Source organism: Chelonia mydas, chromosome 5 (assembly GCF_015237465.2).
Source record: "Chelonia mydas isolate rCheMyd1 chromosome 5, rCheMyd1.pri.v2, whole genome shotgun sequence".
Classification (NCBI taxonomy): Eukaryota; Metazoa; Chordata; order Testudines; family Cheloniidae; genus Chelonia; species Chelonia mydas.
This window is the reverse complement of record NC_051245.2, coordinates 49,429,251-49,452,211: the sequence shown is the minus strand read 5'-3', so window position 1 is coordinate 49,452,211 and position 22,961 is coordinate 49,429,251. Positions and strand designations below refer to the sequence as shown.

Sequence of the window (22,961 nt, the reverse complement as noted above, 5' to 3'; positions counted from 1 at the left end):
AAATACATTTGAATACAACCAAATGCAAGGTCATGAATATGGAAACAAAGAATGTAGGCTACACTTACAAGATGAGGGGGCTGTATTCTGGAATGCAGTGACACTAAAAAGGTATTGGCCACATGGTAGATAACCAATCAGATATGAGCTCCAGTGTAGTGCTATAGCTAAGAGGGCAAACACAGTCCTTTGGTGTAGATCAACTAGGAGTAGGGAGGCATTGGTGAAGCCATTGCTTGAATGCTGTGTTCAGTTCTGGTGTCCACCCTTTAAACAGGATGTTAAAAATTGGAAACGATTCAGGAAAAGAGCAGCAAGAATGAGTCAAGGTCTGGAAAACATACATTATAGAGAGAGGCTTAGAAAGCTAAATCTATTTAGTTTGTCCAAGAAAAAGTTAAGAGGTGACTTGATCACAGTCTACAAGCACCTGCAGGTGAAAGACATAACTGACAGAAGATTATTATCCATCATGTCCCGCTGCTGCTTAAATAGCAGAAAAAGACATTACGAAGGCCAATGGGTAGAAGCCACAACTAGATAAATTCAGACTAGAAATCAGGTACAACTTTTTAACAGTGAGGGTAATTCATGATTCCCACATCTTAGCTAAGGATGTGGTGAATTCTCCATCACTTGATGTCTTTAAATCACGACTGAATGTCTTTCTAAAAGTTATGTTCTAGCTCAAACAGAAGTTATAGGCTTGATGCGGAGATCACTGTGTGAGGATCTTTGGCTTGTGTTATGCAAAATATCAGACGAGATTATCACAATAGTTCTTTCTGGTCCTAAAAGCTATGCATCTGAATTTGGTCCTAAAAATCATTCTGCATCATTAAAATCTGCCAGGTTTCAGAGTAACAGCCGTGTTAGTCTGTATTCGCAAAAAGAAAAGGAGTACTTGTGGCACCTTAGAGACTAACCAATTTATTTGAGCAAATAAATTGGTTAGTCTCTAAGGTGCCACAAGTACTCCTTTTCTTTTTATTAAAATCTGCAAAGACAAATCTATTGTTCTGAGAGAATTCCAAGCTTAGCTGGATAAGAAATTGCAGTTACAGTACCATGTGTGATGGAGTGTATAACCCCACACTGGGCAACAAGGGGTTAGGGAACTACTTTAGGCTCAGCCAGCCGCACTGCACTGCACCTGTAGGAGATGCTCTAACTCGAGGAGAAGTTAAAAGGCAGGGGAGCAGCTCATTTGGGGGCAGACTGGGGAAGAGAACAGACCTGCAACTCCAACAGAGAAGAGCTGAGAGAAGGCAGAATCTCTCCCTAAGACAGCTGCTCAAAGGTCCCTCCCTGAGGGAAGGGAGGACCTGCCACAGAGACAGCCTGAGAGGGAAGCATTCCCCTCTTCCCCCTTCATATGAACTCTGGACTTTGGTAAGCCCCTTTATTTTTTGTTTGGACTCCCACAGCCTGCGAATGCCTTTGGGCTGAGCTGACTGGGGGGAAGGGGGGCATACCATGGGAAGAGGCAGTTGCTGTCTGAGAAAGAGAGCCTCCATACTGCACACTGCCATATGAAAGTGCCTTGTGGTAAGTGGGCACCCTTCACACTGCCTTAACCCAGACTGTGACTTTGGGACAATTGTGGGGGTGGAGGGGAGAAGAAATAAGAAGTGGCTGGGAAAGGCAGCCTTGACTGTAGGATCACTGATTCAGAGCCTGGTGGAGTGGGAGCACCTGGACTCCCCTACCAACAACCCCCCTGCAGGTCATGGGCCTTAGTCTTGACAACTAGATGACTCTACTTGACCAATCAAACCCTTCTAGTAAGGTGGCAAATTCATGACTGGCTTGCCTTAGTGATTCAAATGTAAGTCAAACAACATTGTACTGATGATAGCCACATGATATGGATTTTATTATTAATATTATGTATATCAGTGGTAAATATGCACACTCAAGGAGATTCAGATAGAGTTTCCACTAGCTTCTTCAGGATAGCTGTCTTTTATTGATAGCTTGCCAAACCATGAAGTCCTGGGGCATTTATGAAAGAGAAATGTCCCTTTTTTGTGATATGGGGTAAATAATAGAATTGAAACTTTGATTATCTAAAGATCTAAAATATCCATGTTTTATTTGATAACTGTACTCAGATTATAGAATCAGTGATTTCCTTTTGATAGGAAATCAAACTGATATAAAGGAAAGTACTGACTCGGTTTTAGAAATTATACTGAGTTGAGAGTTTGACCCAAAATATTCAGAACACACTCTAGGGGAGACAAGTTGCCATAAGAGGAAATTCTGTTACTAGGAGACAACCATTAAGTACCCTAAAATGTGTGATCATGGCAATGTTGAATGTAATCGACAGGAATGTATTGATTGTTTAAGGCACTTAGAAAACTGCCTGGCTGTTAAACAGTAAGCTGGTCTCAACTTTAACAATAGTGGTGCTACCACCCTACTACAAGAAGGCTTAGTTCTGTACTTTAGCTTAAGTAACCCCAAATTCAATGAATTAATGAGTAATGTGGTTTGGGTACATGTTATCCACCTCATTCTAATAACCTCTTACTAGCGCAAAGGTTCCCAACATGAAGAGGGGGAGGCCCAGGGTTCATGGCCCTATCACTTTTAAAAGTGGGAGGGCTATACTGCTGAGGACTGGCGTGAGGTTGCGATGGAATGTGGGGCCAGGGAAAGGAATCCAAGGCGTGAGCAGGAGGTAGATGCTGGGTCCTGTGGGAGGAGATTAGGGCTGGCAGGCAACCTGAGGCTGTGAAGACGCACAACTCATGGAGAAAGACAAGAACTAGGTTTGAGGAAGGAACCAGGAAATGAGGAGAACGTGACTAGGTGGGGATCTGAGGAACTGAATGGGCAGCAGGCTGTGGAGTGGGGATTGCTTAATTTTTTGTGTAAGGGGAGTATAGAGTGCAGAAGGCTGAAGGCATAGCAAATATCTGATTTAGCTTTTCTAAGGCAGTGCTTTGTGTCACATTCATTTGAACAAATAGCATTCCATGTACGTATACTTTTTATAATATAGCTTTTTATTGAAATCATTAATACAAAACAAGACTAATACATATTGCCAGGACACATTCAGCTTGTTTGTTCTCATTTTTCTTGTCATAAGATCCCAACGCCAAATAGAGTTAAATAAAAACTCATAATAGCATATAACAAATCTCTAAGATTTTAAATGATAAAGTAACAAAGATCTCTCCTATGATATTAGCCACTACTGGCATTGTACATAAGGAAAACTTCATACTACTGAGGAAGAAGCCATCATTCTACTCTGACACTTGACACTCACGTGTTCTTTACTCTTCAGAATATTGACCTAATATTAGTCTAGGTTCAGTTTAAATTGTCCATCCATCAGATCTTTCTTTCTTTGTGATGAAAGAGGTGCTGGGGCTCAAGCAATTAGGTGTCGGGGCTCAAGTAATTTTTTTACTTTCATAACTGACATGGGAAGCCCAGAGGGGCTGAGGCTATGAACTGCCAAGCCTAGAGGTGCCGGGGCTCAGCTCTGGCAAGCCCTGGCACAAATTAAGCTCTGCTGTCCATCCACTTCTTCTCTTCTTCTACAGAGCTTGAGGATGTGTTATTTTAGGCTACGTCTACACTGCAGCTGCTACAGTTGCACAGCTAGAGCTTTGCAGCTGTGCCACTGTAGTGCCATAATTTAGATGTGCCCTACGTCGACAAAAGGGTTTTTCCATTTATGTAGGTTATCCACCTCTCTGAGGGGCAGTAGCTAGGTTTACATGGGGATTAGGTTGACCTAACTACAGTGCTCAAGGCATGACCTTTTTTTACAGCCCTGAATGACCTTGACCTAAGTTTTGGTGCAGATCAGGTCTTAAGAAGGAGTCCATGCAGGCTTAAAGATCATAGAATCATAGAATATCAGGGTTGGAAGGGACCCCAGAAGGTCATCTAGTCCAACCCCCTGCTCAAAGCAGGACCAAGTCCCAGTTAAATCTCCAGTTCATTTTGAAAAGAATAGGCCTAATGCTTCCTTTCTGCCACATTCCATACACTACATAACCAATCGGTTTTATTGCACTGGGCCTGATATTAGTGAAGAATATCTAAAACAAAATTGGGTGCTTGTAGGTGATACAGATCAGTGGCTCTCAACCTCTCCAGACTACTGTACTCTAGTCAGGAGTCTGACTTGTCTTGCATATCCCACGTTTCACCTCACTTAAACTACAGTACTTGCTTACAAAATCCGACATAAAAACACAAAAAATGTCAACACACTGAAAAATTGCTTGCTTTCTCATTTTTACCATAGAATAAAATAAACAAATTGGACTATAAATATTGTACTTCCATTTCAGCGTATAGTCTACAGAGTAGTATAAACAAGTCATTGTATGAAATTTTGGTTTGTACTGATTTTGCTAGTGCTTTTTATGTAACCTGTTGTAAAACTAGGCAAATATCCAGATGAGTTGATGTATCCCCTAGAAGAACTCTGCATACCCCCAGGAGTACATGTACCCCTGGTTGAGAACCACTGATATAGATCATTTATGTGGAAAAGATGGATGGCAATAGAAAGGTGTAGGGTTTTTTGTTTTTTACCCCCCCACCTCCATTTTCCTATGAGAGAGAGCAGGTATTGTGTATTTGTTTATTGGGTCAAAAATCAAAAGTGATACAATTTTATTTAGCAGAAAAACCAGTATTTTCTTCATCAGTTACCAACATACCACAAACCTCAATTCAGCACTCTACCTTGTTAGTAGCCCCAAGATTTCTTTTAAGCAAGAATGAAAATATTTCATTTTTTCCTTGGCTGGTTTCAATGGTGGTGTCTTTTGCTCAATACGGTCTTCACTTATCCGCTTCTGTAGTTCATGGCCTAAACACACAGCAACAGGGACAATAGATAGAATGATGCATTGCAATGTAAAATAACAGTGCTATTGTGGTTCTACTCTCCCCTTATCTTTACTTTCAGGTTTCTGCTAATTTTTTGACATCACAACCAATATCTCTTCAATTGCTCTAGCCAACTGGCAATTCATTTGTAAAACCATGATAATCCTGAGTAATGAGCAGATAAAGTCCCATCTGAAAAGCATGAAACACATAAGAAATATTTAGAATTAGTCAGTTGTAATCCACAAAGGGTCTTCAGATGAACAGCAAATAATAAATGAAGGGTCTGTTTGTGCACGTCCTAGACAGTGGTATTGTGCATATCCAGTTTGCACCTCTACAGAGTCAGCTGTATCATCTGTCACTGAACAGAATTGCATAGCTCATGGTGTCAATCACCAGATTATCTTAATAATTCAATCTAGCATGTGCAGCTGTCTTGTGTTAATCAATATAACGTCCCCTGAACCATCAATGTGATGATAGCATCCTGCAGTGAAAAATATACAGATTATTTAAAACGGTTGAAGGTAATGATTCACAGAAGACAATATAGTATATGTATAGATCTCCATTTACAAGTAAATCCATGAACACTGAACTCCAGCTACCTGGTTTGGCTCCGTTTCTTATAGCCTGTATGACTCTGGGTAATGTGACTGATGGAAACTGAGCAATTCAGTTTGAATATTAGGCAGTTTCCTGGATTAAAGGAAGAGCAAGACCTAAGGATTGCAGTTGGGGAAATTCAGTCTGGCTCTTTTTAGAGATCTGTGGCCATCGTATAGCTATTGATTTGATCAATCAGTCTATGCACCATGCTCATCTGCATGTTATCTGAGAACCATGGAATCCACATTTGGTTGAATAGGGCGAGTTCATTGCAGCCTTCATGATGGCCTTGAAGAGAGACTTCCTACCCTAGCTAGAGGAAAGGTGCTGCCATAGTAGTCATTCCAAGGATGATAGCAACCATGTTGGAGTGAAACATTTTTATATTCAGAAAGTGATCCCATGTGTGCAATGGGCTCCCCTCCACCAGTACATCTCAAGAAAGCATTCATTTCAGTATGTTTCAGGGGAATCATGGCTCTGTTACAAAAAGTGTTAGTGTAATACTGGGGAGATGTGTGTACAGCAGCTGAGGCTGTTTGAATTGTCTAAATCAGATATTGTGTGAGTTACTTTTATGACAATACATTGTCTTGAAGTTGGGCTGAAGTGAAACAGAAATCAGCTTGCCCTCATTTTGGTTCTCTTAATCCCACTTTAGAACTGATTGCTGTGATTATTTAGTAATATCCTATTTTCTATACTGCTTCCAGCCATCCTCGAGGGCCTTGTTCAGCTGTGAACAATGTCTAAACAATTTCTTTCTTCTAATCCACCTCAGCAAAACTCTTATTTCCTTCAAATGCCACACTCACTGGGAGTTGGAATAGCATTTCCTCAGAGTCTCTCTGGAAGTTTCATCTGATCTTTGACCTATCAATGTTCTTTAGAAAAGAATATGTGCATTAGTGAAATGTTTTATTAGTATCTCTCTAGTCTGTGTCATCATTGTTCCTTCCTGTTCCCTGTTCACTTTACATTCTCCATACTAGAGTGCATCCTGAAGGATTTTCCATACCTCACCATGTAGAGTACCCTTCATCTTTCATGCAGGCTTTCCCTGAAGCACACATTGGATAAAAGTGGATGGCCTCTTTTGAATAAATTGCCTGTTTCTGAGTTTTATACTCTACTTTTTTTTTTTAAGTACACATCTTTGCTCTGTGCATTTTAAATGTGGATAGAGTTAGATAAACAAGAACACCTGGCTCAAGTCCAAAATTCTTTAATATTAATAAAGACAGATGTAGTTCTTCCTATAGAGAGGAAGGTCATGCATTTAAATATAGGCTCTTTAGTTGGTTCCTCAACAGCACTTGTAATTGCAATGCTCATACTGTGAGTCTACCAGAGGGAGGGCATATGGAAGCTACATAAAAGGAAAAAAATGCTATATATGTTTCTCCAAGCTAATCACCAGCTTTGTTCACTATCTTGTTTAGTTTTGGACAAACAAATCTTTTTCACACCATAAAGTGTCCTTGTGACACTGAGCTGACCACGGTCACTCATTTCCAAATCTGGAGATGGGGAGAAATATTGAGGTCCTTAGTATTGTCCTTATAGCCTTCTGAGAAACTGTTTCATTTTCCAGACAATGACTGCTCCCCAAACCCTCTGTCATATGGAAGCGGGTGATGTTTACCTCTTACTGCCAAGTAGAATTCAGAGGAACATCTTCCTTTTGGACTTACTGTTGTCTATTATTTTGTAAAGAAAGGAGGAAATTCAAGAAGTTAATATCAAAATTATCAACGTTCCAGCAACATATTAAACACACATGCTGAAATCCTGGTTCCACTGAAATAAATTCCCATTTACTTCAATAAGGCCAGGATTTCACCCGTGGGATTCACTAAAATGCGTGTAGGTATGTGAGTGTGAATTTTCACATTTTAGTGAAACTAAAGAATACACAAACTGAAGAATCTGACAATTAATTCCATTAAACTCAACATATACTTCCAGGAAATAGAATCAAACCTCCTGTCATTTATTTGACTAGTAACCTTTCCAAAACTTGCATGTCTCTGAGGCCTGCTCACCATTTAGTAACATTAAATAAAATTTTACTGACCTCTAGGGATGTGAGGAATACTGTTTTATATGTGAATTCACCCCCTCTTAATGCATTTGGATTCTGATTACCTCTAAAATGTATAATCATTGTGATGGGAAGTCTGAAATGTTACTCGTCCAAGAGAACTCTCTCAGATCAAGACAAAGGAGGAATGAATCTTTTTCTTTAGACAGAGGGTGTATGTTCTGCTCCAGGACTTGCCAGGTCTTCCCCTTTCCCATCTGTCCTTTCTTTCCCTGTTCCCTCTTTCCTTAAGTTTAGCTGCTTGACTGCACAAGAAGCTAGCTCTGTGAGTTTGGCAAGGGAATTTAAAATGGAGGACAGTCTATTTATAGACTAAGCCCCTGTTCCATTAGTGCTTATGCCAAGTAGGGGGAAAACATGGATCACTATATACTGTAGCTACAGTAGGTTTAGAGTTTGTAGCCTGTGGATTAGAATTGGAAGAAAGATGGGGACAGACACCTGGGCTGCTTGCTTCGTTTGAGCTGGTTGAAACTCTGTGTGTGTGTGACTGAATTTTATGTTTACATTTAAAATAGACAGTTAATATATGCTAAAGTATTGTATTGTTATATACAAGTAAGGACATGTGCACAGGTACTGGTTGCATTATAGTTCTTAACAAAAGTTCTTAGTGCAGCATTGATATACAAACAGATATTTGGTAAAATAGTATTCTAATATCCAGGTAATGTGTTTTGGTGAAGACTTGTTAGACACAGCTCTTATTTATTCAATATATAAATGAGAGGTCGACATGTCTAGATAATGTAGCTATAGCTCAAAAGGCTTTTTTACTTTATTATATAGTTAATTGGCTACAGTCCAACACTCAAACTGGTTTTAGGAATTGGCTGGTCTGAGCTATGCTCTGTTTGCTATCTCATCGTGTTTCTTTCTGCTAATGATATTTTTAATAAATATCTTTCCATGTTTTGTAGATCTGGGAAGTAGGCGAAGTATCAAAATATATGCAAAATTTTTTCTGTAAAATTTTTATGCACATGTGATCAAAAAATTTGAAATTGTGGGGAGTGTCAGAAAATGGATCTGGTGACCTACTTGTCAATGTCCTCTCCAGAAGCAGCCAGCTGGGTTCACCATGCTGGTAGTTCCTGGAATATGGAAGTGTCCAATTATTTTCCACTGGAATTCCCTCCATGGTGGGGTGTGGGTAGGTGTGGTATCTATTTTAGATAGGGCTATCGATTAATCGCAGTTAACTCACACAAATAACTCAATTAATTGCACTGTTAAACAATAGAATGCCAACTGAAATTTATTAAAAATTTCAGATGTTTTTTCTACATTTTCATATATACTGTATTCTGTGTTGTAATTGAAATCAGTGTGTATTTATTACAAATATTTGCACTGTAAAAATGATAAAGGAAATTTTTCAATTCACCTCATACAAGTACTGTAGTGCAATTTTTGTCACGAAAGTGCAACTTACAAATATAGATTCTTTTTTGTTACATAACTGCACTCAAAATAATGTACACTTCAGAGCCTACAAGTCCACTCAGTCCTACTTCTTGTTCAGCCAATCCTGTTTGTTTACATTTACAGGAGTTAATGCTGCCCTCTTCTTATATACAACGTCACCAGAAAGTGAGAACAGGCATTTGCATGGCACTTTTGTAGCTGGCATTGCAAGGTATTTACGTGCCAGATATGCTAAACTTTCATATGCCTCACATGCTTCGGTCATTGTTCCAGAGGACATGCTTCCATGCTGAAGATGCTTTTTAAAAAAACAAAAAACAATGCATTAATTAAACTTGTGACTGAACTCCTTGGGGGGGATGGTGGGGGGAAGAATTGTATGTGTCCTGCTCTGTTTTACCCGCATTCTGCATATATTTCATGTTATAGCAGTCTCGGACGATGAACCAGCACGTTTGTTTTTAACAACACTTTCACTGCAGATTTGACAAAATGTAAAGAAGGTACCAGTGTGAGATTTCTAAAGAGAGCTACAGCACTAGACCCAAGATTTAAGAATCTGAAGTGCCTTCCAAAATCTGAGAGGGACAAGGTGTGGAGCATGCTTTCGGAAGTCTTAAAAGAGCAACACTCTGATGCAGAAACTACAGAACCCAAATCATCAAAAAAGAAAAAGCTGCCTTCTGCTGGTGGCATCTGACTCAGCTGATGAAAATGAATGTGTTGGTCCACTCTGCTTTGGATTGTTATCAAGCAGAACCCGTCATCAGCATGGATGCATGTCCTCTGGAATGGTGGTTGAAGTATGAAGGGACATATGAATCTAGCGCCTGTAGCATGTAAATATCTTGCAACTCCTGTTACAACAGTGCCATGAGAACTCCTGGTTTCCTTTTCAGGTGCCACTGTAAACAAGAAGCAGATATCATTATCTCCTGCAAATGTAAACAAACTTGTTCATCTAAGCGATTGGCTGAACAAGAAGTAGGACTGAGTGGACTTGCAGGCTTTGACATTTTACATTTTATTTTTGAATGCAGTTTTTTGTGCATAATTCTACATTTGTAAGTTCAACTTTAATGATAAAGAGATTGCACTACAGTACTTGTATTAGGTGAATTGAAAATACTATTTTTTACAGTGCAAATACTTATAAATGAGCATTGTATACTTTGTTGTAATCAAATATTTAAATAAATGGTATTCTATTGTTTAACAGTGTGATTAATCTCAATTTTTTTTTAGTTGCTTGACAGCCCTAATTTTAGATATATTCTGCCTTGGAGTCATCATCTTTACAACTTTGAGATTTGTGGTAAAGTGCATTCAGATCTCTGGGCCACAATGAACACTGTTTAAGACCATCGCTATTCAATAAAATGCTTAAGAACATGGAATCCTAGAAATGTAGGACTGAAAGGGACCTTGAGAGAGCTTCTCATACAGTCCCCTGCACTGTTGCAGGATCATATATCTAGACCATCCCTGACATGTTTGTCTAACCTGTTGTCAAGGTTCCTTCCCCACTCTGAACTCTAGGGTACAGATGTGGGGACCTGTATGAAAGATACCCTAAGCTTATTCTTACCAGCTTAGGTTAAAAACTTCCTCAAGGTACGAACTTTTCCTTGTCCTTGAACCGTATGCTGCCACCACCACCAAGCGTGTTAAACAAAGACCAGGGAAAGAGCCCACTTGGAGATGTCTTTCCCCCCAAGCCCTACACCCCCTTTCCTGGGGAAGGCTTGATAAAAATCCTCACCAATTTGCATAGGTGAATACAGAACCAAACCCTTGGATCTTAAGCACAATGAAAAAACAATCAGGTTCTTAAAGAAATTTTAATTAAAGTAAAAGAATCACCTCTGTAAAATCAGGATGGTAAATACCTTTCAGGGTAATCCGATTCAAAACATAGAGAATCCCTCTAGGCAAAACCTTAAGTTACGAAAAGACACAAAAACAGGAATATACATTCCATTCAGCACAGAAATTTTACCAGCCATTAAACAAAAGAAAATCTCTAGCATTTCTAGCTAGATTGCTTACTAATTTTTTACAGGAGTTCTGAAGAGCATTCCCGATCTGTTCCCGGCAAAAGCATCAGACAGACCCTTTTGGTTCCCCCCCCCCCCCACACACACTCTCCAGCTTTGAAAGTAATTTGTCTCCTCATTGGTCATTTTGGTAAGGTGCCAGCGAGGTTATCCTAGCTTTTTAACCCTTTACAGGTGAAAGGGTTTTGTCTCTGGCCAGGAGGGATTGTATAATTCTGTATGCAGAAAGGTGGTTACCCTTCCATTTATATTTGACACCTGTTCTCGAATATATCCAATAACTGGGATCCCACAGTCTCCCTTGGAAGCCTATTTCAGTACTAATTATCTTTAGAATTAGGAAATTTTCCTTAATAGGCAACCTAAATCTCTCTCCCTTACTGTAGATTAAGCTCATTACTACTTGTTCTATGGACATGGAGGAAAATATCACTAGCTTCTTTTATAAAAGCCCTTAACATATTTGAAGACTGTCAGGTCCCCCCTCAGTCTTCTTTTCTCAAGACTAAACATGACCAGGTTTTTTTTAACCTTTCCTCATAGGACAGCTTTTTGAAACCTCTTATTTGTGTTGCTCTTCTTTGAACTCTCCAATTTGTCCACATCTTAGAGTGGTGCCTAAAATGGATATAATGAATACTTCAGCTCACCAGTGCTGAGCAGAGAGGGACAATTATCTCCTATGGCTTACACATGCCACTTCTTTTTTTAATACACCCCAGAATGATATTAGACTTTTTCACTACTGCTCATATCCAAACTGTGATCCACTATAACCCCCAGGTTCTTTTCTGCATTACTACTGCCTAGCCAGTCAGTCCCCATTTTGTAGTTGTGCATTTGATTTTTGCCTCCAAGAGTAATACTTTGCACTTGTCTCTATTGAATTTCATCTTGATGTTCATCTTGTTGATTTGTCTGTTCTCCAATTTATCAAGGCCACTTTGAATTCTATTCCTGTCCTCCATAGTGCTTGCAATTCCTTCCAGCTTGGTGTCGTCTGCAAATTTTTATAAGTCTACTCTCTACTCCATTATTCAAGTCACTAATGAAAATGCTGAATGGTTGACCTTACTTAAGCATGGGTTTAGCTTTAGGTTTAAGTGTTGCTAAATAGATGTCGACTGTTGAACCAGGGTTTCTATGGCTTCAAAATTCCCTCCTTCCAACCCTGACTTGTAAAGAAAATCTTACAGATACTTAATTAGGTTGCCATACCTGTACATTTTTTGTAGCTGAACTCTAATTCCTTTTACATTTGTTTTCCATTAACAAAGTACTGAGGAAGCTACTTGACATGTTTGTTTTTTATAACTTAGTCTATAAACTAGTCCTATTCCTCTGGAGATTAAAAGAAGGTCTCCAAGAAATGAAACATGAAGGTTCACCTGCCTTAGACTTTTTTGACTTCCCTTTCAATTTCCAACCACTGACAAGAGTATCGAACAAGAGGAAACATTATCTGAAAGGACTTTTCTCAGTCAAGTTGTCTATCACAGCACATCAAGGGATTGCTATGAAGAGTTACATATCATAGAGACACACCGCAGTGCTGAGTGCCATACAAATACCCAGACAGAAATGGAGAACCAAAAAGTGTTCCCATTCCACTATGTGACTCACCACTCACTGGAAAGATCAATTCAATATAGTATTTAAACATAGCTTAGAGGGGAAGTGTCATAACTGTATTTTACCTTTATTTTTGGTATGAGACTTTAATATCAGACTCGCTTAACCTCCCGCACCAAATATTCTGCTTTAATGGGGACCACCTCAGCCTATGAAGGGATTTTTGTTTTCTGTCTTTAGTCAATTTGCAAATTTAGTTCAGTGCTTTATATTGCTGTACTATTGTACATTCTAAGGAGAGGGTGTTTTCTTGGAGTTGATAAAAGAGACTGAGTTAAAACATCTGAGTTCTCTTCCCAGTTTTGCATATAGGGACCAATCCTGTTCCAACTGGTCAATGGCAAAATTTCCACTCCCTTAAAAGAGAGCAGGATCAAGCATTTGCCTCTGCAAACTTTCAAAAATTTTGAGTGCCTCGGTTTGTCTCAACTTGAGGCACCTGAGCCCTGATTTTCAGAGGTACTAGTCACACACAACTTCTGTTCAATTATTATGACTGAGTTACAGGCTGGAAGATTTGATACAGCTCTGGTTGGTTGTGATGCTTGTCAAAGTGATTTGAAATCCTAGGAAAAAGCTGCTATGTAAGTACAGAAAGATTTATATTTATACACTGTGCATCACATCTAAAATCTACAGCACAGAGAGCTGTACCATGGATTGTTTTCTCTGTCTTATTAAGAATTTTGGTTTGGTTAGGTATTTGTCTTTATTCTTCAACTAGCATGGCAATCTTGCTTATAAACAGATTTTCAATGTACATCTTATTTGTTATAATAATCAAGATGGTGCATTTATGTAATGGATCTAATCCAGCTATCAGAGTGAAACCCTGACTCCACTGAAATCAGTGGCAAAATTCACATTGATTTCAGTGAGGGTATGATTTAACTCAGTTTTGTGAATAAGAGTAAGGATCATTATCCCCATCATATAGGCTAGGAAACTGAGGCACAGGCTGATCATGTGTGGTGGTTTTTTGTTTTGTTTGTTTGCTCAAGATCACACAGCAAATCAGTCAGAAACTGAGGTCTCCTGACCACCAGTCCCATGCTCTGACCCCTAGACACATTGCCTTTCCTGTTTGGAAAATAATTGGGGTTGTGGGTGTTTTTTTTTTTTTTTTAATTTCCTTCTGTATAATAGCTACATAAGCCTAAAGGAACAGTGATGTAGAATTATTAGGATGTTGTTTTTACTGAGCTCTGTTTTGCCTGAGACAGCACCAGACTGTCACAGATTGCCAGAACTGACACACTACTCTTCATTTTAAGATTTTATTTACTGCTTTTTCAACATCATTAATATTTCTCAAGAGCATTTTAAAGAAAAACACAGGCTATTTTTAATCAGTGACAGCAACTACATAAATAATCCTCGCTGATTAATCCATTTTCTCCCTCTGCCAAGATCAAGAAATAGAAAAGGCTTGACGCTTGACAATCAGTATTCAGAGCAGTTGTGGGAGAGCCAGGAAAATGGATCTTACAGCACTGAGTCAGCAGCATGCATCAAAATAAATGTAAGGGTTATGTGAGGAAGAGGTCGGGAGCATTCAGACAAGGGACAGAGGTGACTAATGCTGAGTAAAGAATCTACATAAAGGGACGTGTAAGAAATATGTCTTGTAGTTTCACAAACACTGTGGGAAACTTCAGGAGCAATTGCACCTCTCTTCGAATGGTATGGCATACTTTCTTCTCTGCCCAGATAGCTGTGCTGGTGAAGCAGGGCACACTACCTGAGGCATTAGGGGAAGCACTCCTTGTGTCAAAGGCAGAGGGCTCAAGGAGAGAAGGCAGCTCCTCCTTGTGCCCTCCCTTGTACCCTAGCTAGGCAGGGCCCGATCTGGCCCTCCATCTATATCAAAACTGGGACTAAAACTCAGGAGTCTGCCACCTGGGAACAAGGATCTCGTGGGGGGTGGAGAATAAAAAGAGACGGTGGATGTAAAAAATCTCTTCAGTCCCTATGACACACGTAACTGAGAAATTACTATGTGAAGAACAGACTTTTAAAAGAGGAATATTTACAGACTATTTACACTCAAAGCCAATAATCTGTCCAGTGAAATTTTGTTCTTGATTCAGATAAAATAATAACTCAAGTAGCGAGGGACTGATGTGACAACTGGATCATTTGATTTATGCTGTTATTTACCTCAGATTGCTCTCAGAATGAGCTGTGGCCTGTCAGTCACCATTTGTTGTTGCCTGGATTGAATATGGACAGAATGCTTTGCTTCACTCACCAACTGTGATTTGCTAACTGAAGTGCTGCAGGAAGGGACTCTGGGACCCTCTGAGCTGATGGAGAGATTACAGATATCAGTGATGATCTTTGCTACACCTTTGCTTGAGGTGTAGCATGCATGAGGACACAGTCCACTGTGTGCTGCAGAAGGGGAGTGGCAGTGGCCAGAGAGCTGGTGCAGATCATGAACACACATAGTTCCAGGGCAAGATTTAGGGACAGGTGACAGGTGACCGATTGGGGTGCCAGGCTTGAGGGATTGGATTACCTATGCTTCATTTCCTCCCCCCGCCACCCGGATGCTCCAGCTATGGACAGCACTAAGTTGACAGAAGAAGTCTTCCATTGACGTAGCTACCGCTTCCAGAGGAGGTGGATTACCTACACTGGGGGAGAACTCTTCCTGTCAGCGCAGGTAGTGTCTATACTGAAGCGCTACAGCAATGCAGCTGTGTTGCTGTAGCATTTCAAGTGTAGCCAAGCGCTAAGTACTCTAGGGCTTGGCCGGACTTGGATGGGAAACATCCAATGAATGCTCGAAAGCTGCAGAAAGTGGCAGTGGTAATTCTGTAGTTGATCTTTTCCCTTTTGAATCATCACTGGATCAGCACCCCAGCATGGTATTAAAAGCTATTGTGCTAATGGAGGTACTGTGTAAATTGGAGGTTGGGGGCCCTTTGTGGCCACTGTAAGAACTTATGACCTGTTTGGTAATGAGGGATATTAACTCAAATTGCAACATGATCAGCACATTCCAGTCATTTCATTCTTTCAATCTAAATTCCCTCTTCCAGTTCAGGGGTGTGATACTTGGGTCCACTAGGGCAGCTTTGCACAGGCCTGGTAGTGCAAAGCTGCCCTAAAGCCAGTAGAGCTGGCTGGCAGAGGAATTCTCTGTGCATTAGGCAATTCTCTGGTGTTATAGAACAGCTGTAGTGGTTTCTAAGCCACCCTGACTCCTGGCACTGGGGTTGTAGCAAGGGGGAAAAGGGCAGTGCTGTGGTATCCATATGCTCCACTAGTCTCCTGCTAATGGAATGGCCCCTGGGGATTGTACATGTACAATATAGCTTAGAACAGCCTTACGACTATTCTAATATATGCCAGGGACCAAGCTGGCACAGAACTGTCCCCAGGAATAACTTCTTTCTGCCTCAATCCCTCCATCCTACTTCGAATCTGGCCTGGTATTCTTGACTTCCTGTGCTGGTGCGTGCTGTTAAATAGCTGTTGCATTCCACATCAGAGTGGCTGTATTCCAATGTTGGGTGAAGTTATTCCTGTACCTGTGCATGTTTAGTAAATCCTTAAGGACAAAAACACAATATAAAATGTATGATACTGTGTGTGCTGCTGTTTCCATTAAGTACTTTATTAACCATCTGTTTTTAATTGATGATCTCCTCATTAACCATATGAATGCCGGATTGCTGGGGATTAGTCTCCCCATAAAGTGACAAGATATCTGGGAACTTGAAGAAGGATTTCTAACAGCATGTGTTTACAAAACTAGTCACACCACAGTGTGACAGCCAGCTAGAGATTTTAGTCTTTCCATTGTTTCTTTGCCTTTCTTGGCAGACTTTCTTTCCAGTCTGTTTGTACTTGTGATGTTTTAGGTCCATGTGGTTCAGATTCTGGAACACAAGATAGCTTTTTCCTTTCCATCTGCATTCATCCCAGCAAGCTTAGTTGAGGCTGATTTTCTTTGATTTTTCTTGCCTTCTCAAATAGCAGTGGAGTCTGAAATGAGCTCCTTAGATTGGGTGGAACTGGACAATGATGGTGAGTCAGATTCATCCATCATTGCTGTTTTACGACTATGAATATAGTTCGTGCTATTTGGCCTGGAGCAGCTGTTATGCCTAGCACAGCAGTACACTCTGAGGGCTTGTCTCTTGTTAGCTTGAAGTATAACGTGAGTGCCCCAAGCCAACTTTTGTCCACATAACTCAAGCTAGAGATTTTTGTAAGCGGGGCTTTAAGCTTGAGGTAACTAGCCTGCTGGGAGCGTGGGCTGAAGTCTGAGTGCTGCTGAGCTGCTAATGTAGAGGAAACTCAGCAACAGGCCACTCGAGTGCTAGAAGTCCCCCAAAGGCATTCCTCAAATCCCTGCCTGGGCATATTTGTGTTTATCCCTCCCTGCCTCAAAACAGGAAGTTAACTCAGTGTAAATATGACACCTCAATGGTCAGATCCCACTTAGACATGTAATACTTGCTCTAGCTCTGCTAGTATGCTTAATCAGTCAGGTGGCAACCTGTGGAAAACCCTCTTCATAGCATATGGTTCCCTGGCCTGAGGCTGACACAAAACTACCTGTTCAGTTGTGGTGTGATGCCAGCAGGACTTACGATTTTTGGGTCCAAGACCAGAAATCAGCAGGTATCCAAGGAGAGCTCAAATTGTCGTAAGTGATCACCTGGACTGGCCACCAGTGCTGGGAGAAGATCAAATACCATAAGGCAAAAGATTAGAACTCAAGTCTGGTCAAGCACTGATGAGCTCCCTGTACTAAAGCAGTTCTGTCAGGGGCTTGGTGGTGTCCCAAGTACAGAGCCCATCCTCACACTTGATGGCTCAAGTGCTCCTGGGGAAGTTCATGAGTGACTGACCACAAAGACCCTGAGGAGGACTGAAAGCTATCACTGACAACCACCTCCAGTGAGGTAGTGCTGACACTCTCCACTGGGGATTACAGCTATTCAGGCCACATCCAGGACTCAAGTGAGGAGATGGAGGAAGTGATGGAGGGACCTCCATCACCTCACCCAGGTAAGGACTCAAATTCCCATTCCTGTTACAGTCAAGGGGTAGGGAGTGACATAGGGGGCTTATCATAGCAGTTGTAGGATTAATCTGAATGGAGGAGGTTGTGTGGTAGAGGGCAGGCACATGTTGCTTGTAGCCTCCCTCCATTCTGGATCTGGGAACCTGCCAACACCTGGTGTCCAGAGGGTAGGATTCAGATACTGCCACACATAATGGAACCATCATTTCCCCCCCCCACACACACAATAGCCCAGCATCCAGAAGCCTGGCTTCCTTACAGCTGCCAAAACTATTCCCTTCCAAGTGTGGGAAACGAACACCCCCCTCCTACAACATATACTAATGATGCCTTAGCATTCCCTGCTGGGCACAACAACCTCCATTCCCCCACCGCTGGTCAATACTCCCAGCACCAAGATAGATTCTAAGCAATGGGAATTTTTTTTAGACATTCTGATAAATTGTGTGCAGTGTTGGTCTTCGGATTTTATTACAGAGACAAGGTGGGTGAGGTAATGTCTCTTTATTGGACCAACTTCTCTTGGTGAAAGAGACGAGCTTTCAAGCTACACAGAGCCAAAGAATGTACTGCCAGCTTGTCTTTCATCAAAAGAAGTTGGTCCAATGTAAGATATTACCTCACCCACCTTATAATTCTGATTGATTTACTTTGTAGCACATTGCTGCATGTGTGCCAATCCAGAACTGTGAATGCAGAATCAGGGGAGGGTACAATCAATATTTAGCAGTATGCGCGCGCTCTCTCTCTCTCTCTCCCCCCCTCCCCCCTCCCCCGCCCTCCCTGGCAGTAGCATTTCAGCACTTAAGGAGGCAGTCCAAACTCTTAGTTACCACTGCCCCAGAAAGTCAGTCTACTGCAGGGCCTTTCTTTGGTGTACAGTTAACAGCACTTCAAAAGCACAGCACTGGTTTCTGATTGCTGCAGGGATATGGAGTGGGGTGGAAAGAACTGTGTTGTAAGGATGCTCCTGCATCCAGTTCAGCAGCCTGGCTGTTGGCCTGAGTTTTACCCCATTCTTGTGGTATTGATTAACAGAATTCTTTGTAAAGCAGACTTTCCAGATAGTTCTTCAAATTTTTAGGCAGTCCCAACTTCCCTCTGAAGCTGACCATTCCCCAACAGGCATTTATGGTCCTTTAATTTGGAGCTGACAAAAGAAGGCCTGTGTATAAACTGAGGATTTTCTTGCAGAGGTCTGCCATCTGCTGTTCTGCTAAGAAAGTAGCTAGTCCACCAAGGGAGGTTAGCATTTTCCAGTGCTGCCACATCCTGAAATAATAAGAGCATCCCTGGTAACATTCTGGTGTCCTGGCCCTGCTCCCCACTATGCACTGAAGCTCCCCCAAATGGTCTTAAACTTATTTTTACTTGTAAGGTTTTACCATTGTTACTATGCTCACGATCCCTGGAATTCAGCAGTTGCAAAACAATTTTGCTTTTGTTGGGGAGTGAAGGCCTAGAGATAAAAGTTGCCATTTAAACCTTGCTTTTAATGTTAAAGGGGTGATGCTTCTTTCCATTTTAACTCTTGACAGAAAAATTATGTACTATTTCTTTCCTTCAAGGCACATTTGGACAAGTACATCCTAGCAATTCCTCCCAGAAGACTCTGAACCTTGCCAGGATCCAGAATTAGAAGCAGGAGGAAGAGGTCACAGGAGGGCCTTCTGATGGAGATGTATAGGGACTTTGGCAAAAGGACTTGAAGAACTTTAAGTTTCAGTGGATGATGCCAGAGAAGCAACAGCAATTCCAGGCTACAACTAAGAGGATGGTAGAACACAGCCTTGACTAGCTCTGGAGCTATTCTGAATTGCATGGGCCAATTCACCACAAACAACTTACAAAGACAAGAGCTTTGAATTCAGAGGGTATGTGATATGCCAGGTATGCACTGGTTACAGAGCTTCCACTCCAGAAAGAGATACAAAAATCTTCTCCTTAAGACCCTTTATGTACTGCTAACTAGAGCTGTTCTCAGTGCAGGTAAGGTATATTACACACGGTTCTAACTAGTGGTTGAACATTAGTGATTATATGTTCCATTACCTGCTGGCTGAATATCTCTCTTGGTTGGGTCATGCCAGAACAAAATTGCCTGCAGCAGTGCAAAGAGGGCCACTGGCAAATGGCCATGTATGAATGGTGTGAGGGAACTGTGGGCAACAGGCGCCAGACCAGCAGAGCCCCAGCACCAGCCTTGGTTCAGGAGGGGCCTCATCCTGCAGCCATGAACTCTCCTCTGAGATGCAGCCTCTGGGTTGGGGTGTGTGTGGTGGGGAGTTAGCCAGTGTCTGGAAGGAAGTACATATGATCAGGTTCAGCCTCCTCACTGCATGCCCAGGCAGGGATGGTGGAGTGATGAAGTACCCATACATGAAACCTGGCACTGTGCCCCTTGAGTGCACCACATGTGCATAAGGCAGGGGGGCTGCTACCATGGGTCACTGTTTCAATGTGAACTGTTGCAGCAGGACTGTTGGTATTCTCTGTTGCGCTGTTAAATGCTAGACTCTGCTGGACCGATGGGGGCATTCACTGCTGCACTGTTAAACTGGCTCTGCTAATGGCATTGTTCACTGGTTCCCTGTTGCAATGTTAAATGATTCAAGCAGCAGGATTGCTGATGTTAATAATCTCTCTTTGTTCAATGCCTTGGTGTGTGTGAGTGCTTTAACTGAACTAGAGAGGGAGGAGTAATTAACACAATCTTATTTCAGCATGACCACCACAATCACCACTTTTTCAGGGAAGCCCTGATACACAGCACACCAGCTGTCTCTGCGAATCCAAGCCAGGCAGTGGGGCTTGGACTTGGTCATGGCCGGGGGAAGGGTCAAGCCCCAACAGATAGGGACTCTCCTTCAGGCCAGCTACCTCTCACTGCAGGCCAGGTGGGGGAAACAGGAACAAATTCCATGTTTCGACTAGCTCCATTTCTAAAGCTAAGCTTTTGCCTACCTGTCGGCTTGCATCTCCTCTCTGGCCAGTTGCCGGGGCAGCTCCTGGAGTTGCCAGAGCAGCACAGGAAGGCAGCCATGTTCTTAGAGGAACAGCAGATGGCAGCATTTGTCTCTTACTAACTAGAACAGAGGTAGGCAAACTTTTTGGCCTGAGGGCTGCATCAGGTTTCCAAAATTGTATGCCTCCCCAAACAGCCAGGGGTGGCACTGCCCTTGCCCCCTATCCAGCCCCCCTTCCGGGACTTCTGCCCCATCCACCCCCCCTGCTCTCTGTCCCCTGACTGCCCCCCAGGGACTCCATCCCATCCAACCACCCCTTCTCCCTGTCCCCTGACCGCCCCTGGAACCCCCACCCCGACTGCCCCCCTGGGACCCCCGCCCCCATTCAACCCCCCTGTTCCCCACCCTCTGACTGCCCCAACCCCTATTCACACCCCCTAACCACCACCCCGAACTCCCCTGCCTGCTATCCAACACCACCCCCCCCCACCCCCCCCCCCCCCCCCGCTCTGCATGGAGCACTGGTGGCTGGCAACGCAGCTGCACCAGGACAGGCAACCGTGCCGTGCAGCACAGAGCACCAGGTCAGGCCAGGCTCTGCAGCTGCACTGCCCCAGGAGCTTGCTGCTCCGCCACCCAAAGCATTGAGCTGGCGGCACCGTGAGCTGAGGTGGGGCAGGGGGCGAGCTTCCCGGGCCAGGAGCTCAGGGGCCGGGCAGGAGGGGCCCGCAGGCCATAGTTTGCCCACCTCTGAACTAGAAGCTTAAGGTAGCACACTGGGAGAGATGGTTTAGATAGGTAGAGATCTGGGGGAATTAGAGGATAAGGCCAGTCTCCTAGAAGGCAGGGCCGTCCTTACCCATACGCAAAGTATGCAGCTGCGTAGGGCACCAGGAAATTTGGGGCACCAAATTTCCTGGTGCCCTGCACAGCTGCATGCTGCTCCAGCCCTTGCTCAGGCTCTTTCCCAGGTCCACTGCCCCCACTCCCCTGAGTTCTGCAGCAGGGCCTGGCCTGCACTCACCAGCAGCAGGAAGTGTAGTGACCCAGCCCCAGCCGTGCCGCAGGTGAGTTCTGGGGGGTTGTTCCCCCGTCCCTAAAGACAGCCCCCCCACCTGTAGAGGCCTGGGGCCCCCCACTTCCTCCCCACAGAGGCCTGGGGAGAGGGGCTGTGTAGGGTCCCAGAATAGCTAGGGACGGCCCTGCTAGAAGGATTGGGAGTGAGAAGAACAGAAATCAGGGACTTGGGCCATGAAAAGGAAGTATGGGGAGATGCAGCGAGACAAAGCCCCAAGTGCTGTGAGGGGGCATAAAGACTCAGAATTTAAGCCCAGAAGAGATCATCATGATCATTTGTTCTGACCCCCTGCAACATTGCAGGCAACAGAACCTTGCCCAACCACCCTTGTAATAGGCTCATAACATCTGGCTGAGTTACTGAAGTCCTCAAATCTTGATTTTTAAAGACTTCAAGTTACTGAATGCATCCAATGAAGTGAGCTGTAGCTCACGAAAGCTTATGCTCAAATAAATTTGTTAGTCTCTAAGGTGCTACAAGTACTCCTTTTCTTTTTAGAGAATCCACCATTTACTCTAGTTCAAACCAGCAAGGTGACCTGTGCACAATGCTGCAATCCATCCAGGGTCTCTGCCAATCTGACCTGGAAGGAAAATTCCTTCCTGAACCCAAATATGGTGATCAGTTAGATCCTAAACATGTGAAGGAGACTCACCAGCCAGATACCTGGGGAGAATTCTCTTTAGTAACTCAGAGCCCTCCCCCTCTAGTGTCCCCTCTCTGGCCAGTGGAAATATTTGCTAATAGCAGTCATGGATAGGCCATTGGCCATTGTAGGCAACCTCCTCCTATCATCCCCTCCATAAACTTATCAAGCTCAGTCTTAAAACAAGTCCCCTCTCCCCCACACTATTCCCCTTAGGTTCTACAACTGCCTCCCTACTCTTCTGACTGCTAGAAATCTTCATCTAATTTCATGCCTAAATTTGTTGATGGCCAGTTTTTATCCATTTGTTTTTGTGCCAGCATAGGGCCCCTAACTTAATTCTTTTCCCTTTCTGGTGTTTATCCCTCTCTATTTATAGGGAGCAATCGCATCTCCCCAGTCTTTATTTTTGTTAGACTAAACAAGCCAAGTTTCTTAAGTCTCCTCTGGCAAAGCAGGTTCTCAGTTCCTCTGATCATCCCAGTAGCTCTTCTCTGCACCTCTTCCAGTATTCATCTTTCT

At 42.8% G+C, this 22,961-nt stretch overlaps 1 long non-coding RNA gene across 1 annotated transcript in view; it reads left to right on the top strand.

Moving 5' to 3' along the window:
• The first annotated feature begins 1,224 nt into the window (after positions 1-1,224).
• LOC122466089 overlaps positions 1,225-22,961 on the top strand; it is a 171,556-nt gene continuing 149,819 nt past the window's right edge. The window contains exon 1 of the long non-coding RNA XR_006291332.1: positions 1,225-1,392. This is a non-coding gene — a long non-coding RNA (uncharacterized LOC122466089). The remainder of the gene's footprint in view (positions 1,393-22,961) is intronic.